At 45.3% G+C, this 14,473-nt stretch overlaps 1 protein-coding gene across 4 annotated transcripts in view; it reads right to left on the bottom strand.

Annotated features, from left to right (window-relative positions):
• Positions 1-10,953: 10,953 nt before the first annotated feature.
• The window catches only part of PARD3 (par-3 family cell polarity regulator), a 771,876-nt gene continuing 768,356 nt past the window's right edge, over positions 10,954-14,473 (bottom strand). For all 4 annotated transcript variants that reach the window (XM_068235737.1, XM_068235760.1, XM_068235761.1 and 1 more), the window contains one exon: positions 10,954-11,607. The gene's annotated coding sequence lies outside the window, so the exon portion shown is untranslated. The remainder of the gene's footprint in view (positions 11,608-14,473) is intronic.

Here is a 14,473-nt window from a genome sequence, read left to right as displayed (position 1 = left end):
AGTACCTGCAACATGAGGTACCGCAACAGAGTACCTGCAACATGAGGTACCGCAACAGAGTACCTGCAACATGAGGTACCGCAACAGAGTACCTGCAACATGAGGTACCACAACAGAGTACCTGCAACATGAGGTACCACAACAGAGTACCTGCAACATGAGGTACCACAACAGAGTACCTGCAACATGAGGTACCACAACTGAGTACCTGTAACATGAGGTACCACAACTGAGTACCTGTAACATGAGGTACCACAACAGAGTACCTGTAACATGAGGTACCACAACAGAGTACCTGCAACATGAGGTACCACAACAGAGTACCTGCAACATGAGGTACCACAACAGAGTACCTGCAACATGAGGTACCACAACAGAGTACCTGCAACATGAGGTACCACAACAGAGTACCTGCAACATGAGGTACCACAACAGAGTACCTGCAACATGAGGTACCACAACAGAGTACCTGCAACATGAGGTACCACAACAGAGTACCTGCAACAAGAGGTGCGGTAACATGGTAATTGCAAGGTGGGAGTCTTTTGTGAAGTCTGTTTCAAATGGAGTACTGTTGCCATGGTTTCAGAGAAAACCATGGAAATTCTTGGCAGGCTATGAATCAAAATGGAAAGATATTTTTTAAGAACATTAAATCATAAAAAAAGAAAAGGTGTAGCAGTAGGTAACGTAGGTTTATGGCAATTCTACAATAAAAGTAGAATTTCCCTTTAAATACGAGTGAAAAGAGTTTTCGTTGTAAAATTCCAACAACATATTTGTTTGAACAAATAAATTCTTATTAAAAATGTATTTAAGAAGTGTTTTCGAATTGTATTATTGTATGTTAGGGACAGCAAACAATTCCTCTGACTGAACTGAGCATCAGCCTTGTTCTCAAGGCTGTTTTGTTCCTTCAGTCTCGGCTGCTCCGTTCATGTGATGCAGTTGTCAGTGAGTACCTGTAACCCCCCATTCTCTTCTGCCCCCTCACTGCCTGGAACTCTAGACCTCCCTTCAATGACACATTCTCACAGTGACTCAACTGCATATCACACCATCTCAACGCTTTGTGTTCAGCCCAACAATGCATTTTCTTTTTGTAACTTAACAGCTATTTAGTGTAAAGAATGTCTGCCTGAACAATTCATAGCTGGCTGCCATGTAAACATGTATCAGTCATCAGGAAAAGGCTAATTTCATTTATTACAGAATTCACAATCCTAGGCGGACAATACTGATGTCTTGGGATAGTCTTCTGTGCCTACCCCAATCTGGCATTGGCGTACTCATGCGCAATCAGTGTCACCCATACAGAGCCGGATTAAGGCCAAATGGGGCCCTAAGCAAAATAGCAGCTATGGGCCCCCCTCCCTCAAGCCACCTCATATCCCCCTCTGCCACCTCTTGTCTCCTCTATGCATTCCCTTGTGCTCCTCTATTCCCCCTGTGCCACGGTGTCCCCTCTGTAGCCCGTGTGCCACCTTGTAGGCCCCATGTCCCCTCTATTCCCCCTATGCCACCTTGTCATTCACCCACAACACATAGACCCTGCCTGTCACACCACAACCACACAGACACTGCCTGACACACGACAACCAAACAGAGACACTGCCCGTCACACGACAACCCCACAGAGACACCACCCGTCACACCACAACCACACAGATACACTGCCTGTCACACCACAACGCACAGAGACACCGCCTGTCACACCACAAGAAGTATGCAAGTCAAGAGAAAAGCTTTGAGAAATAATCCAACCATATTTTCAGTGCTCTGAAAGTCATAAATTAGCTTCCTCTACCCCTGGTAATCCATAAGCCTGTGCAATGCTTCTGTGGCTACCAAAATCAAAGTAGATACAGTCATTTTCCAGACATAGAAAGTGTCCCAGCATCACAGAACAATATAAGTGTAAATTAAGTGTACAAGCAAGGAAAGTTACTGAAAAAGGAAACCAGCATTGTGACAGGGCAGAGTTTGCCTGCTGTCCTTCTCACCATCTTTGCCTGCCAGAGTTGCCTGGGACTAGAGATCAGAGAGGAGAAAGGAGGAGGCAGGAAGGGGTGACGACATACCTCCCAACTTTGGAAGATGAGACAGAGGGACACTTAAGCCACACCCCCTGTGCGGCCTTAAGCCACAGCCTAGATTTTTCAGAAGGGTGGGAGAGGGTGACGATGGGCAGGACGAGGGTGGGGAGGAGGGTGATAGTGGGTAGGAGGAGGGTGCCATTGGGTGGGCAGTAGGGTATCAGTGGGTGGGGAGGAAGGTGCCACTCTGCCTGGGAAGTAGGGTGCCAGTAGGTGGGGAGGAGAGTGTCAGTGGTTGGGAAAGATGGTGCTGCTCTGGGTGGGTGGGGAGGAGGATGCCACTCTGAGTGGGGAGGAGGGTGCCACTCTGGGTGGGCAGGAGGGTGCCACTCTGGGTGGGTGGGTAGGAGGGTGCCACTTTGGATGGGTGGCTAGGAGGGTGCTACTCTGGGTGGGTGGCTAGGAGAGTGCCACTCTGGTAGTGGGGAGGAGGGTGCCACTTTGGGTGGGTGGGTAGGAAGGTGCCATTCTGGTAGTGGGGAGGAGGGTGTCACTGTGGGTGGGTGGGTAGGAGGGTGCCACTCTGGTAGTGGGGAGTAGGGGGTCACTGTGGGTGGGTAGGTGGGTGCTACTTTGGGTGGGTATGAGGGTGCCACTTTGGGTGGGTGAGTGGGTATGAGGGTGCCACTTTGGGTGGGTGAGTGGGTATGAGGGTGCCACTCTGGGTGGGTGGCACTCTGTGGGGGGTGGATTGGAGGGTGCCAGTGGGTAGAGGAGGGGAAAAAAAAAAGAAGCCGACATCACGCCTCCCTCCCTCACCATCATGGCCCCCCTCATGAGTCCCCTAGGAAATGCAGAGATCGTGCGCAGCGGGCGTTTAGTTTACCTTACCCTTCTGGCGGCCGGCTTCCTACTTCCTGTTTCGCGTCATGGGAAACAGGAAGAGGAAGTAGAAAGAAGCCGGTCACCGAACGGTAAGGTAAACTTAACGCCCGCTGCGCACGATCTCTGCATTTCCAAGGGGATTAACGAGGGGGGGGCCATGATGGAGAGGGAGGGAGGGAGGAGTGTTGTTGGCTCCCAGAATAGTGGGACCCCTCCCCCAACCCAGGACCGTCCCGACGAATCCAGGACGGTTGAGGGGCTTGGGTAACGAGATAGTGTCAGATGGCCCTTTCAGAAGACACAGGAGTTAATGGAAAGCCTGCTGTGAGGCTGCTCTGGAAATGCTTGCTCTCCTCTCCTGATTCACACTGAAGCCCATATTCCTGTGATGGGGGGAGAGAGGGCATACAGTGCAGGAAAACAACCATAGCAGAGACAAGCAATGTAATGCTGCAGGAAGCTAGGGCCGCTTCCGTTACAGCAGAACTCTGCTTCCTGCTGGTGCCTGGAAACACACAGCCACAGCTCAGCAGCGTCTAATGCTAGGTACACACCATACAATTTTCTGTTAGATTTTCTCTTAGATTTACCTGCCAGATAGGTTTTTTCCATGTTGTAGGTAAATCTATCTGGCAGGTAAATCTAAGAGAAAATCTAACAGAAAATTGTATGGTGTGTACCTAGCATTAGGGCTAAACTATTAACTGAAAGGGGGGGTGCACAACTTTAGTAGTTAAAAAAAAAACAACCAGCTCTGTTCTCCAATGTTCTCTCCTTCCCCACACATCCTGCAGCAGGATCACAGGAGCCTTGCTGGTATTACAGGCATGCTGAGGAGCCAGCAGCTAGGATACCAGGGCCGGATTGCATTCTGATGGGACCCCTTAGACTTTCATGGGGCCCCAATCAGGTGCTTGGAATGATTAGTGGGATAATCCGGCCCTGCACCCATAACAATTCTGCTCAATCAGGAATTGACACTGCAGGAAATGAACCACTATACAGTGGCTATATGTGCTATAGCTAAGTGACATCCAACAGAGGGGGAGGAGCAATAATGGGCAGGGCTGGATTTCTGGAAATGCCATAAAGGCCATCGCCTTGGGCACTGAAAAAGCAGAAGGGTGACAGGACTTGGGGAAAATTATGCTGGGATTTTTTGATTCCGATTAAAAAAAACATAGAAGCATGCAGTACGTTTTTTTTAATTGGAATAAAAAATTGGATCAGATAAAAAAAAATAAAAGTTGGAATTGCATGTAGCGTGCAAGAGGCCTGTATACCACCTTTTGCTGCAATTACAGCTGCCAGTCTTTTAGGGTATGTCTCTACCAGCTGTGCACATCTAGAGACTGAAATCCTTGCCCATTCTTCTTTGCAAAACAGCTCCAGCTCAGTCAGATTAGATGGACAGTGTTTGTGAACCGCAGTTTTTAGATCTTGCCACAGATTCTCGATTGGATTTAGATTTGGATTTAGATCTGGACTTTGACTGGGCCATTCTAACACATGGATATGTTTTGTTTTAAACCATTCCATTGTTGCCCTGGCTTTATGTTTAGGGTCGTTGTCCTGCTGGAAGGTGAACCTCCGCCCCAGTCTCAAGTCTTTTTCAGACTCCAAGAGGTTTTCTTCCAAGATTGCCTTGTATTTGGCTCCATCCATCTTCCCATCAATTCTGACCAGCTTCCCTGTCCCTGCTGAAGAGATGCACCCCCCGACCATGATGCTGCCACCACCATATTTGACAATGGGGATGGCGTGTTTAGGGTGATGTGCAGTGTTAGTTTTCCGCCACTCATAGCGTTTTGCATTTTGGCCAAAAAGTTCCATTTTGATCTCATCTGACCAAAGCACATTCTTCCACATGTTTGCGGTGTCCCCCACATGGCTTTTGGTAAACTGCAAATGGGACTTCTTATGCTTTTCTGTTAACAATGCCTTTCTTCTTGCCACTCTTCCATAAACGCCAACTTTGTGCATTGCATGATTAATAGTTGTCCTGTGGACAGATTCCCCCACCTGAGCTGTAGATCTCTGCAGCTCATCCAGAGTCACCATGGGCCTCTTGACTGCATTTCTGATCAGCGCTCTCCTTGTTCGGTCTGTGAGTTTAGGTGGATGGCCTTGTCTTGGTAGGTTTACAGTTGTGCCATACTCCTTCCATTTCTGAATGATCGCTTGAACAGTGCTCTGTGGGATGTTCAAGGCTTTGGAAATCTTTTTGTAGCCTAAGCCTGCTATAAATTTCTCAATAACTTTATCCCTGACCTGTCTGGTGTGTTCTTTGGACTTCATGTGTTGTTGCTCCCAATAGTCTCTTAGACAACCTCTGAAACCATCACAGAGCAGCTGTATTTGTACTGACATTAGCTTAAACACAGGTGCACTCTATTTAGTCATTAGCACTCATCAGGCAATGTCTATGGGCAACTGATTGCACTGAGACCAAAGGGGGCTGAATAAAAACTGCAGTTATTTATTTGTAAAAATGTTTGGAATCATGTATGATTTTCGTTCCACTTTTCATGTGTACACCACTTTGTATTGGTCTTTCACGTGGAATTCCAATAAAATTGATTAATGTGTGTGGCAGTAATGTGACAAAATGTGGAAAACTTCAAGGGGGCTGAATACTTTTGCAAACGACTGTATGTACTCCAATCACCTCTCTATATTGTTTGGCCGAAAGCACTCCACTCCTCTGTTGTCTCCTCATACTTACAGGCTTCTAAGGCCAGAAACCCACCAGGAGTGCTTTGTGATTTGAAAAGCTCTTGCTAATGTAATGCTATGGGTGTGATCTCACTTGAGCTATGTGATTTTATAAAATTCCCCCATAGCATTGCATTAGCAAGAGTTTTTTAAATTACTAGCGATTAGAAAGCGCTCCTAGTGGGTTTCTGGCCTAACGTGTAGGGACAAAAAAACATTAGTAGGGACTTTTCTTAGGAAGGGCCCATACAAGCCTTTATTCATGAATCACATCCACAATCAAAGTGATGAATGACACTTACATCTAAGGGTTCTATATCCTATAGGACCCTTTAGCGGATAGCACTTCCCAAACCCGTGGTACTACAATGGTTCAGTGTACAGGTGCCTGCTTTCAGCCTGACCGGTTTTGATGTCTTACCGTCCTTTATATCGCATGGCCGAAAGTACTTCACTCCTCTTTTGTCTCCTGAGGACAGCAAGTTGCTGAAACTGGTCGGGCTTAGAGCAGGCACCTGTATGCTGACTGAACTATTATTGTGGATGTGAGATTCATTAATAAAGACTTGGTATAGATGCTGATAAAAAGAGTGGCACTCGCTGTACACAGGGAAAAGGGTGCCCAAGCCTCAGGGGATCCTCACACCGTCAGATCCAATCCATGCAAGAGAGAGTGTTGGAGGCTGGCACTTCCAAAAGTAGAAAAGCTCTTTATTGAAGCATTAAAAACAATGGTAATACAGCGACAGCCCGCTGTTTCAGGTCTTAGCCTTTCTTCAAGCCGTTTTAACCACACTGGTGGTTAAAACGGCTTGAAGAAAGGCTAAGACCTGAAACAGCGGGCTGTCGCTGTATTACCATTGTTTTTAATGCTTCAATAAAGAGCTTTTCTACTTTTGGAAGTGCCAGCCTCCAACACTCTCTCTTAATAAAGACTTGGGGAATGCAGTGCTGTGGGATATAAATCTGCATTGAGTTGACTGTGTTCAGGACAATGTCTTCCGGTCAGCAGCTGGCCCATTTTAGTGTTGATTACAAGGTAACCGGATAAGAGGTGCCTTGGCTCAAACATTGTGTTTTAATTTTTTGCATCTCATTGACCATCTGTTTATGAAAGCGTGGTCTGCTTGATCTCCAAACACGGTTTGCTACTAATGCAAGAGGAGAAAGTGATTACATTATTTTTCAAAAAATTTAAGACGCTCGAGAACATAAGATGCACCTAGGTTTAGAGGTAAAAAAAAAAAAAAAAAAAAGGGAAAAAAATACTAAACCTCGGTGTATCAGGGACATCTTATGGACCTTTACCCCCCAAAGCTGTCTCTAAGCCAGTTCATCAAAGCTACACTGCACTGCACTCTTGCTGACTGCACTGCACTGCACTGCACTACACTACACTATACACTAACCCCTTACAGCCCTCCCTACTAAGCTACAATTCAGGCCTTACCCATCCAGCGCTGTGCTCCCTTCACACCCCACTCTGGCTTCTCCAAGAGAACCTTTACTCCTCGGTATCTTCCAAGATAGTTGTACACAGTGGCCGCCTGTGTTTAAGTAGCTGGACAAATATGGAAGTATACCGAGGCCATGTGAAATGGAGGACCCAGAGCTGTACATCGGTAGGCGGCCACTGTGTACAGATATGTCAGAAGATGCAGAGAAGAAGAACCCTCGGAGAAGCCAGAGTGAGGTAGGAGAGGAGTGCGACGCTGGATAGGTAAGACCTGAACCTGCATTGCAAAACATTTTACCGTATCTTTTGAATATAACGCCCCTACTCATGCATTCTAAAGAATACAGTTGCTTCCGTGGAATACTGTATTTTTTGGACTGATTTCCTTTTGCTCCCCCAAAGGTGGGGGAAAAAAAGTCACTGCGTCTTATAGTCCAAATGCAGGGAGTTCCTGACTTGTGAATGCCTCGCAATATGAAACTTCAACTTGCTGCAATGTTGGGGATTCCCTATACTGTGCCCATGCAGAGGAGGACATGGGGACACAAAGCGGCATAGAGGAGGACACAAGGAGAACAGAGACGGACACAAGGAGGGCAGAGGAGGACATGGAGGCACAAGAGGTATAAAGGGGCATTATCCACAAGATGCCCCTTCACCATGGATGCACCAGGTTTAGTGTATATTTTTTCTTCTGGTTTTTGTCCTCTAAACCTAGGTGCGTCATATGGTCAGGAGTATCTTATATTCTGAAAAACACGGGCATATGGCTTTTCAAACACTCATTTGGTAAAAATTAGCAGCGCTCGGCAATTAAAGTCAATGGAGACCTGTTCTTTTCTTTGTTGGAACAACTGTTTACTACTTTCAATCTGAAGCTTCATTCAAGTGAATAGAGTGCCGGGTCTTAACTTCAAGGTAATTGTGGTAGGCAATCAAAGCACTGAATACCAGCATAAAAAAATCAAGTTGCCCTTTATAGAAATAGGATGACCTGAAGAGTGGCAATCTGAAATCAGACCCCTTAATACACATCCTTTATGTACTGCAATCCAAGGCCAGCTGACAGTATCCACATAATGTTGGCCATCCTATGTATGACTCATTGACTTTCTGCAGCCTGCAATGTCTTACAATAGCCTCCCCCGTCTTTCCCTGTGGTTGAGTTGGAATCGGTTTCTTTGGAAGCTAAGAGCATTTCGAGTTCAGCGATTAATGGGTGGAGAGTCACATAGAAAATGGTTAATAAAAAAAAAAGAGCAAACTGCACACACTGACAGATTCAGGGGCATAGCTTTAGATCATAGGACTCCCCTGCAAAACTTTGATGGGGTCCCCCCAATGTTCCCACCCTTTTTCTTGCCGACACCTGGTGACCCTCACAGCCTGGGGGCCCATCTTGCAAGGGTCATAAAACAAGTGTGGACATTGTCATCTTCACACCTATAAAAAAAAGTGTAGCCACAAATACATACAGTATGATCTGAAAGAAGGACCCCTTTATTGGAGTGAGTGAAGTAGTAGTTGGGGCCTCCCTACAGCTCTGGGCTTCCCTGGGGCTGCTCCCCTGTAGTTACATCCCTGAGCAGATTAACAAACTAACAATGCATACATCTACATTATTTTGCAAACACATCAGTACTTCTTTCTATTTTGTCTGTTGGATAATAGAAAAGACATGGACCCAGTACTGAACCTTGCGGGACCCAACAACCAACGGTTGTCCATTTTGAGTGTGAACCATTCACTGCTACACTTTGCCTCCGCTCTATTCTGGTACCCACATCCCTCCTTAACCCTGCACCCTTAGCTTCTGAGCATTGGATTGCTTTAAAAGGCAATAAATATGGCAACCTCTATATCATTTTGAATATCCCCTAGGTAGACCCTTCTATCAATGCAAGCATACAGTGGCTGATTTAAAGTAGTGTGTATTGGAAAAGGTGTTCTGCAGTGAGGGTGTTGATCCACAAACCTCCCTACTGCGCAGGGAATGCAGATGAATAAGTGAGCTAGGAACTCTGGCTCCTAACGGCATGAATGAAGCATATAACCTGAAATGTTTCCTATGAATTATTTTCCTGTAATACCGATGTAGCCTGTCTCTTTAAGATTTGTGCCCGCCCCTGTTTGGGCATGTTTATGAAATTTATGCACTTTAATTAAGTGGTTGCACTTTCATTCTGTTAGCACTTGAAAAAGACCACACTGGTTGTGCTTTTGTCTGTGGTATTGACAATAAACTGGGCAGCCGGCCACAAATCCAGGTGGAGACCCAATCTTTTTTCTGTTTGCATAACCTCTATATCCCTCTCACAGAGTACCTTTAAATAGCCAGCTGGAGCCAGTGTAAAGCCTGGTACACACTTCCAACTATAACTGGTCAGTCACTGACCAATTTTACCACCTCCATATTACAAGGATGAGGTGGTATAATTGGTCATTGTACATGGAGGTGGTAAAATTGGACAGTGAATGGTCAATTATAATTGAAAGTGTTTACCAGACTTAGGTAAGTATGACCTTAGGCTCAGGTTCTAAGGAAAGGGAAGCCTCTATTGAAACACGCAGACCCTCCAGTTAACTGGGGCTGTGCTCCTCCTCTATCACGAGCATGGCCGTGCCTGTACAGTAGCACTTAGCAGCTCCGGTATACCGCGCAGGCACAGCCATAGTCACGTAAGCGCAGCATGACCATGCTCATGCTAGAAGAGGAGCGCAGCCCCGATCACAATACTGGCAAGCCCTTGTCTGTAATATTCAGAGGGTCAGAGAGACCACAGGACAGTGAAGGAAGCCTCATTAGAATCCAGAGGCTCCCCCCTCCTTAGGTAAGTATGATTTTGTGCATGATGTTCAGCTCAGGTACACTTTCAGATCTAGCAAGCTTGATTTACAAAGCCCTTCTTCATTGAACTATCAGCAGATTGGTCAGCAGTCCCATCATCCACCTGTCCTTGATTGCGATGAATAGGATGCTGTCCCATAGCTAAGGGCTCTTTCACACTAGGAGCCGTTCCGTCAGTTTTGATGGAGCGCACTTAGGATGCGGTGAGAACGATCGATCTGTCCACGCGGAAGATTTCGCTCGATCGCTGGCGGGTCGGGAGTGCGTCGATAGCGGGCGTTCGAATGTCCGATGACTGACGCTAGCGGCAATACATTACCTGATCCGCCGACGCGTATCCCCGCTGTCCCTTCTCCGCCGGACTCCAGCTTCACTTCTTCCTGTCCTGACAAGAAGTTTAAGCAGTAGAGCTCCCTCTACTGTTTAAACTTCCCCAGACAGGAAGTAAAGTGAAGCTGGAGTCCAGAGTGGAGAAGAAGACAGCGGAGACCGGGGGACTCACGCCGGCCGGATCAGGTAATGTATGAGGGGGGCAGCGGCAGCTCCACAGATTGTGAATCGGTTTCAGAGTGAAATCGATTCAAAATCTGTTTGCAGTGCAGGCAGCCAATAGATCTATCTGCTGGTCGATCTGGTGGCAATCGACCAGTGTATGGCAGCCTTAAGACAAAGTGTTCCAGACAGTTACGTGGTAAGGCTTCTGGAAGCTTTTAATCATGCAGCACAAGAGTTTTCACGTTGGATGAATTAAAACTAGCGCCGCTGATCAGCCTCAAACTGCAACTTCCCATCGTCACGCCGTAGGTCATAATGCGTGCACCAAATTGGGTTTGTGCATGCGTTGCCTAGTGTGAAAGAGCCCTAAATAATTTTTTTTAAAAATGCAGCGTTATTGCATAAGCGTTAACCTGAGATAAACTTGTATTTTAGTCATCCAGACAAAAAAAAAGGCTTTTATTCTAATGATTTATTTACAAGTATAAGGCGGAATTTGCTCTTTTCCTATAGTCCAGTAAAAAAAAAAAAAAAAAGAGCTTTTGTCATCCAGATATCACTGTGCTTACATTAGTAATCATTTCAACACTGTAGTACATTAAGAACAAAAAAACATCTTTAAAAGACAAGATACATGTGCTTGACAGCTTCACAAACGTTTTCTTTTTTATATAAAAACAAACTTGTGATAAAGTGTGCCAGTAGACCAAAAACAAGACAACTGCAGCTCATTCCACAACAAAGAGTGGTAGTGTACAGTAGCCAATCAGAAAGCAGCTTTAATGAGCAGAGGGCTTGACAATGCTAAAAGCTGATTTCTGATTGGATGCCTGGCTATATTGCACACCACGGTTTTGTGTTATTAATTAAGCTTATGTTTCTTTTTTTCCCCATCACATTTCATTGAATTTTTTATAATTTTTTTTTAGTTATTATTTTGTAGCTTCTCCCCCACTCTCTCAACCTATTTTCAGCTCCGTTTTCATGGTCGGAAGAGAACTGATAGGCACTTTATTAAGTGGTGATAATTGGAACACATCAAAGGCTTAAGTAACAGATTTCTTGTCAAAAACAGACCAACAGAAAAGACTCGATTCCCTTCCTGACCCTTAGCAACAAACAACTCATCATGTCTGGTTTAGGCGTGATCAAATGGTTAAAATAATGAAAACCTATGGATGAAAATGAAAGAAAAAAAATATGTCATTCGATATATTTCATACTAAACATCCACTCATCAGAAACAAATAATAATAATGAGCTCATGGCAGTGACTTAATTCTGTGATTGTGGGATATTTCCTACTGGTGGTACCGCCTTCCACTGCCACGGGGTAGGAAGGTGGGGGACTGGGGTAAGTAAAATTCAATGGCAGTTTATTTTATCACCATCATTTACCGCAAGTAAACGGTTTTCATCTAGAATTTGTTTTAATGTCGGTGTTTGGCTGCCACTGACTATGGAAACCAACATCCCTTCCCTATGTCAAACTCTAACCTCCCCCTTTAACATTAACCCCTTCCTGATACCAGACCCTCCCCTGCCCCCCTTAAAGGGAACCTGAAGCGGGAGGGATTTGGAAGCTGCAATATTTATTTACTTCTTAACAATACCAGTTGCCCAGCATCCCAGCATCATTTGTACCTAAATCACACACCTGAAACAAGCATGCAGCTAATCTAGTCAGATTTTAGTCAGAAACATCTGATAGGCATGCTTCTTCAAGGTCTATAGCTAAAAGTACTAGAGGCAGGACCTCCCACTTCAGGTTCCCTTTAACTGCGCCCTGATACCAGTGAGGGGAATTACTAACCTAAGGGGTGCTGCTCCTCCGGCCTCTTGTCTGTAGGGGAGACTCCATCCTCTCCACAGACCGACAGCAGCTGTACCGCATTATGAACTTCCCGGGGAACTCCAGAGCGCACCTGTCTCCCAGCATCCATTGCACCAGGCATGCACACAATTTGGGCGTTAAGTTGAAAATGCGGCAGCTGCGGGCGGTTCTGTGGAAAAGATGGCAACTCCCATGGCCAGAGGAGCAGCACTCCATAGGTAAGTAATTACACCCCCCCAAGCCAATGTTAACAGAATAAAAAAAGAGAACAAACAAATGCGTACCTATAAAGAGGTAAGGCTCTGGGCTCTGAGCCCGAGTGCTCCCGAAGATGGGAAGCTCAATACAGCGCATGCCTGAGCCAGAGAGTACGGAGCCACCTTACAGGGGAGCCAGAGCTGCAACAAGGGTCCAGGAGAGGAACAGGAAGGCTCTATAGGACTCGGAACCTTCCCTCTCCAGTATCTGATTTTTTTTTTTTCATTCTGGTTTACATTCACTTTAAGAATTAATTCCAGGTGCACAGTGCTCTTTAAGCCAGGGTCACACTTAGCAGAATCATGCGTTTCCCCCATAGAACACATTGGAAAACTCATGCGAATCTGCTAAGTGTGACACCTGGCCTTAAAGGGACACTTAAGTCAAACAAAAAAAAATGAGTTTTGCTCACCTGGGGCTTTCAATAGCCCCCTTCAGCTGTCCGGTGCCCTCGCCGTCTCCCTCCAATCCTCCTGGCCCCGCCGGCAGCCACTTCCTGTTTCGGTGACAGGAGCTGACAGGCTGGGGACGCGAGTGATTCTTCGCGTTCCTGGCCATAATAGCGCCATCTATGCTGCTATAGCATATATCATATACCATATAGCAGCATAGAGGGTGCTAATGTGTTTGGGAATGCGAAGAATCACTCGCCTCCCCAGCCTGTCAGCTCCTGTCACCGAAACAGGAAGTGGCTGCTGGCGGGGCCAGGAGGATCGGAGGGAGACGGCGAGGGTACCGGACAGCTGCAGGGGGCTATTGGAAGCCCTAGGTGAGTAAAACTCATTTTTTTTTGTTTGACTTAAGTGTCCCTTTAAGCTGACCCATCCTGTCACCATAAAACTCCTAACTGGAAATGATAAATAAGACACTAATAGTTCCAGCTTGGATGTAAATTGTACGCAGCTGGGAATGGTGCCATTCCAAAGACCATGCTAGTGGTACAAAACAGACCAAAGCAAAGAGAACAGTGGCTTAAAAAGAACTATGCTGAGCACTACAGTCACAGTAAATGGCTTTGGACATGAGCACAGACTTTGTACTTCTCATGCATCGGATGCGATACAATGTTTTCTGCGTGCATTAACCACTTAATGTTTACAGTACAGTATATCTACTCCCCTAAAAAACTTCATCTAAGCCTCAGGGGAGTAGATATTCGTAACTCTGCTACAATCGCCGCTGTGCGTCCTCTCACGTGCTCACGCACTAGTTCTTACTGCTACATGTTAGCCCGGAGATCAATGAATGGGAATGCAGTTCCCATTCATTTTTCTAGTTCCCCGTGTCCATGATCGCACATCAATTAGATGCCTGCGGTCATTTGTAAACACAGTAACTTACACTTACACGCATTAGTTCCTGTTTGTGTGCTAAAAGCATGCGCAGGAAGCTAATAACTGAGGACATCTTGTGGCCAAAAAGTAAAATTACACCTACAATCATTTACTTTAATAAAGAGACCTGCACATAATTTAAAATTAACCCCTTACCTCCCACTCTCTCCCATAAATGCCCAAATAAAACTTTTGTATTTAGAAAAAATTAGAAAATAAAGTAAAAAAAACAAAATGACATAAATACTTACCTTAGGGACTGAACTTTTTTTTACATGTATGTCAGGAGGGTATATTACTGTTATTTTTTTAAATTATGGGCTTGTAAATAGTGACAGACGCAAAAATTAAAACCTGCACCTTTATTTCCAAATAAAATATTGGCGCCATACATTGTGATAGCAAGATAATTTAAATGGTGTAATAACCAGGACAAGTGGGTAAATAAAATACGTGGGTTTTAATTATGGAAGCATGTATTATTTTAAAACTGTAATGGCTGAAAACTGAGAAATAATGATTTTTTTTTAATTTTTTTTCTAAATATTCCCATTAAAATGCATTAGAAAAAAATAATTCTTAGCAAAAGGTACCACCCAAAGAAAGCCTAAT

This window comes from Hyperolius riggenbachi, chromosome 5 (assembly GCF_040937935.1).
Source record: "Hyperolius riggenbachi isolate aHypRig1 chromosome 5, aHypRig1.pri, whole genome shotgun sequence".
Lineage (NCBI taxonomy): Eukaryota > Metazoa > Chordata > Amphibia > Anura > Hyperoliidae > Hyperolius > Hyperolius riggenbachi.
This window is presented reverse-complemented; position numbering and strand designations above follow the sequence as displayed.